The sequence below is a fragment of the Pristiophorus japonicus genome, chromosome 21 (genome assembly GCF_044704955.1).
Source record: "Pristiophorus japonicus isolate sPriJap1 chromosome 21, sPriJap1.hap1, whole genome shotgun sequence".
NCBI classification, from domain to species: domain Eukaryota; kingdom Metazoa; phylum Chordata; class Chondrichthyes; family Pristiophoridae; genus Pristiophorus; species Pristiophorus japonicus.
Genome location: NC_091997.1, coordinates 24464530 through 24470529, shown reverse-complemented (window position 1 = coordinate 24470529; position 6000 = coordinate 24464530).

Here is a 6000-nt window from a genome sequence, read left to right as displayed (position 1 = left end):
GGTTAAAAGTCCGCAGCACAAAACTGCTCATTGGTTGGAACTAATTAAGTTATTTCACAGAGACCAACGTGGGGAATGGAGATGTCAATCTAATGAAATGAGGCAACAGTTTTGATAGGGTAACCGTACAAAAAAAAACAGTAGCAGACCTGCAACAGCGGAAACACATTCCAATCTCCAGCAAGGTCATCTTTCACCTTGCCGAGTACAAAATCTGACCTTAAAAAATTTAGAACAGTATAAAAGATACAGAATAATGGTAGATTTTACAGGTGGACTATTTGAGAGTAAACCTGGACAAATTGATGTCAGCAAAAAGTGGGTCCTTTACAAGCACTCTGTTTATTTAACATGTTTATTCAATCTGATCTTACGCTGTTACAAACATTGGATTCACCAGAATCAAATGGGAAGCATGAGGTGTATATCACCAGTCATAAAATACTGCTCATCAAAGTGCAGTTTAATACAACAAAATTTATAAGTTTCATACAATATTAGTCACTATTGCACACCAGTATATATTGAACTAGATTATCACTGTGCTTAAAATGCAAGTTCAGTTCATCGTCATAAATGGTAAGGGTTCCTCCACGGAATCCAGTTTTCCTTCCACTACAAATTGATAAATAATCCATTACATCAGAAGAGGGAACACTCTGAATCACCATGAGGCTAATTGGCAACAACCTTGGGGAATGTAAAATGTTGTAACATGTTGCACGACAAAAAAAACTGCACATATAAATTTTTATGATTTTCACAAAAACATAAGCAAAAAAGTGCTGCCTAAAGATGCTATATTTCTTTAGAATACTTTGGATAAATTAAAGTTAGCATCGTTGCAGATTTTCAATTTATCTTTATTTCAAACTCCATCCTAAATATCAGAATGAAATAACTCATTCCTGCACAACTGGACTCTGTAATAATTCATTCCGTATACCTCATATCTCTAACAACCGATTCCAGCACAAAATATTCACAAAGGGTTTCAAATCAGTCACATGCAACTGCAAACCCATTAACCTGCAATCCTGTGTTATATTATGGAATCAATTATCAGGTGTAAATGCAAGAATCTATACAATAATGGTCCGAATTTTGCGGTAGAAATATGAGGCTAACAGCACACACCGTTATTAGTGTAAATCGGACAGCAACTACCTGTGTCCGCACATGTGCAGTTAAACGCGAAAATTAGGAAGTTACTGTCCAAGTTGCCCTGCAGATGCTTTGCTCCAACAGCACCTCGCTGACAGACTCGGCATTCATGCCCTTCCATGTATTTGAATGCTGAGTCTCTCAGCGAGGTACTGCCAGAGCGAAGGAGGAGCAAGGCAACTTCCAAGGGCATAAAGTTGCGTTACCCACCCACTAGATACACACTAAACACAGCAGAAAAAATTAAAACTTAACCAGTCAAGTGTAAGTGAATTTTTAACGGCATAAGCCTTAATTACTGCCAAACAACCTTTTTGGTACTGAAAATTTACTTTTATAAGTGTAGTCTCATTCCTTCAGATTTTAATTGTTGGAGATTTAAAAAAATATTTTAAAACTTTTTCTTTGGCTCTTATCTCGCTTAATCCTATCTTTCCTTTATTTCACTTTCTGTAAATGATTGGACATTGAATTAACTATTCTAACTTACACTTCCTTGTTTAGATTGCATATCTCAGTACGGATTCTTCAAATCAGATTGGATAAGGAAACACACCTTTGCTTACCCTATTCACACAAGTCCCTGATCCCTTGTAGAGGGTGCCATGATGTTTCTGCTCTGTAATGATCTCAAGTTCCAGTGCAAAAGCCCACAGAAGGTCTGGGCAAGTGTAAGCGCCATCCGTTCGATGCCGATTGTAAAATCCGACCCATTAACTTATTAAGCAGCAGTCAACATGGATTCAAAAGAGGAAGATCCTATCAGTTCAACCTCCTCGAAATTTTTGAGGAAGTAACATCCCAAGATGTAAGCCCTGTGTGTTGTACCTAGATTTCCAAAAGGTATTTGACAAAGTTCTACAAAAAAAGCTATTAAAAAAGCTATAAGGATTCAGAGCATATCTTGGGTATGGATAGGAAACTATTCGAAGGGTAGAAAACAACTCATTCTTAGGGGAGGTATGTTGGAGTAGAAAAGAACTGAGTTTGGTGCCCCAGGAATCAATGTTGGGAATACAACTGTTTCTAATTTACATCATGACCTGAGCTCAGAAACCTAATGCAAATTGGTCAAATTTGGAGATGATACAAAAATCCTTATCATAGGCAGTCCCTCAAATCGAGGATGACTTGCTTCCACGTCAAAAAGTTCACAACTGTTTCAATGATGGACCTAAAATTTCAGGTCCGAACTAAATCTTGAAGGGTGGAAGATGCCTGTGCTTGGATTTTTTTTAAACTTGTGTTTTTTTTTTTTTAAAACGGCCATCGGAGCAGGCCGGTGAGTGGAAGGAGTAGCGTGGCGGCCTAGCCCAGAAATCTGTGCGGCCCCCAGCCTGCGAGCACCATCGGAGCAGGCCGGGCAGCGGAAGGAGCAGCGTGGCGGCGTACCACTCCAGGGAGCAACACGTGCTGGAGCAGGAGAGCAACGGCAGCGAAGAATGACGTCATCAAGTTCCAGGTCGGTGATTGGAGCGTGGGCAGGAGCGGCAAGTTCGGGGTGAAGGAGTGGCGAGAGATTGTAGAGGGACGTGATCGGGGCCCAGGAGAGGTGCGGGCTCGGGGCCCAGAAGAGGCGAGGGCCCAGGGGCAGCACGGGCCAGCCCACACTGCGATATGTGTGCGCACTAGGTCCGTGCAGAATAGCAGGTCTCCAGTCGTCTTGGTTAATCCTTGCAACTGGACCAAGACCTAGCTCTGTCAAGCCCGTGTGGTGGCTGGTGTGCAACGGATACAAAACAGGAGGGCCAGTGAAAGCAGCTCAGGAATTGCAGAATGAGTTGGCCAAAATGTGTAAGTTAGCAGAAGAATAACAGATTATATTTAATACAATTGTAAAGAACTGAACAAAGGAAGGAAAGGAGGGTGGCATACTCCATGGTGTTAAAACCACTAAGGATCAAGTTGAAAAAGATCTTGAGTCAGTGAAACTTATGCTCAACATGAAAGAACCACCAAGTTGCATTTATATACTGCCTTTTATGAACACAGGATGTTCCAAAGCACTTCACAGCCAATTAAGTACTTTTGAAGCTTATTCACTTTTGTAATGTAGGGCAACATCCAACCACTGCAGAGCAGCAATCAACAAAGCAAATAGAAAGTTGAGCTACATAGTCAAAACAGTAGAATACAAATGAGAGGAAGTCCTGATCATTTTATAGTACTCTGGTCAGACTACACCTTCAGTACAATGTTCAGTTCTGTTCGCCAAACCACAAGGGAGATAGTCAAGATCACAAAACTAATCCCTAGTTAGAGGTCTGAATTATAAAGAAAGAATATTGAAACTTCAGCTTTCAGCCTTAAAAGGAGGCATCTCAGAAATTACCGTAGTTATACAACATTAAAGAAAAAGGCAAATCTGGAAAATTAAATTGTGACTCAGGTTCAAATTAGTAAAAGGTAAATTTAGGCTGGCTATCAGGACATAGTTCTCCACACAAACAGTAATCAATACATTATCCCCAGTATTCTGGCCAATATTTATTCCTCAATCAACATAATAAAAACAGATTATCTGGTCATTGTCACATTGCAGTTTGTGGGAGTTTGCTGTGCGCAAGTTGGCTGCCACGTTTCCCACATTACAACAGTGGCTACACTCCAAAAGTACTTCATTGGCTGTAAAGTGCTTTGAGACAGATGTCTGGTGGCCGTGAAAGGTGCTATATAAATGCAAGTCTTTCTTTTCATGGAATGAACTCCAAGGTAGAATAATGCAGCCAACCAGGCCATCAGGAAAGCACCCCAGCTCTTCTTCAAATAGTGCCATAGGATTTTTTTTTAATATCCATCCGAGATGATGGCCTCAATTTAAAGACTCCTGGGAAAGATGGTACCTCCCAAAATGCAGCACTCCCCCAGTACTGCACTGAAGTGTCGACCCAGATTACGTGCTCAACTGCTGCAGTGGGGTTTGAACCCATGACCTTATGACGCGGAGGTGAGTTTTCTACCACTGGGGCAAAGCTGAAACAATCATTTAAAAAACAGCTGGATGCTGCATGGTATGGGGGGTGGGGGGGGGGGGGGGGAGGTAGGAGACAGCTTAAAGTCCTTCTGGATGGATGAACTAAGAGGGACTGAAAGACTTTCCTCATCCATAATTATCTTGTGATCTTGTAATTGGCTACATGCAAGGATTGGCTCTTGTTGGCAAAATGAGCAAGAAGAAAAATAATTTTAAATACTTTTGCTGGAAAAAGTGAAAATAAAAGTTAAGTAAATTGTTAAGACCACAACATTTATTTGAAGATATTCTCCTGCAAATAAAAATTATCATCCTATGAATGAAAAACACTTGTGACATGCCCCTTCATGAAATTCAACCCCTATTAGGGCAATTCCTAATTATGGAGGTTGAACAAATGAGAAAGAGTTACTGATACACATTTAAACATCAACTTTGTTACAGCTGGTTTACTTGAAGTGAACCATTACTAAAATGCTTTCCCCTCTCAGATTTTAACATATCTTAAAATAATTTGTGAACATAATAGGGCTTAAACATTTTAAATAGAAATTCTTGTGTATTTTTACACATGCCTGCTTTGCAACCACAACAACATTTCAGTTTCTGATATCTGCATTTGTCAGTCCATGCATTTTGGTGGCTGCTTCATAACACAAAAAAACCTTTGCATAATATGCATTAATATATATTGACGGAAGGCCAGTTGTGCAAAATAAGTTTTGGACCTTATTAAAAATGGTTAAGTTCAACTTAAAGAACAATTTTATAGTACCTTTGGATTATCCATAAAAACCTTATGAGTTTCTCAAATTCTAGCAATTCATTCACTTAAGGGGTTACTTGAAAGCTTGCACTCTTAACGAGGATTGGATTTTCATTTTCAATTAATTTTGCGATGAATAGGATATAGCCAGCCGTTAACCATTTGACAACACAACTTTACTATTACTATATAAAAATAGACATCTAAATCGCTTGCTGTTCTGGTATGGGATACACATGTTTAAAAGTCTGTATCAGATTGATTCTCTAGTTTTGCCTTTGGAAATCTTGGAGTGAACAAATGTGTTGCTTAATGCAAAAAGATATTTTAGACAACATTATCCCCAAGGTCAATTATTCCGAGATCCACTGACGAGGTCTATTTCATATTCTTTTCTAAAGGTGGCATTCACAATTTCTTCTCTTTCCTGGCGATACCCTCAATATTAAAAAGGTAGACAAAAAAAAGTTGTATTTGAAGACACAAAGTAAAGTTTATCTTAAAGCATCGGAGGTTTCGATCAAATGTAACTTTTTCTTGTTAACTGTAAAGTGCTCAAGCAGTCCAATAAAAATCTAATCATGCGCAAAAGAAAGACATCATAAAGAGCAACAGTTTAAATTGGGTTTCAAGTGCAATCCCTCTGAACTGAAGCCAACTGTAATCCATGCTTCTGGACATTCCATCTGAATATGCACCAACATCAGATGTACCTAGAGAAGTAACCCTTCCAGATTCATGAGGCGCTCCATCTAGTGGCAGGGATGAAAACAAGCAAAACCACTTTAGCTGTGGCAGGAAGGTTGAAATAATAAACAGCCGAGCAAAGTCTCTGAAAATTTATACCATAGTCTTTTCAAGCGGATTTACAATCTGTTCACAGGAAGACTTGTAGTTGCCATGAAGATTTTAACCCTTCCCAGATTTTCCTTTTCATTACTAATTAAACATTTTGCTAACTGTGGCAGAGACAAGGAATATTTTGACCACTATAAAACAGAAATAAATGTCTACCGATAGATTATCTTCATTCTTTGAATAGAGACATCCTCTCCACAGCATAGGAATCGGCCAATTCCACACTGTTGCAGATGGG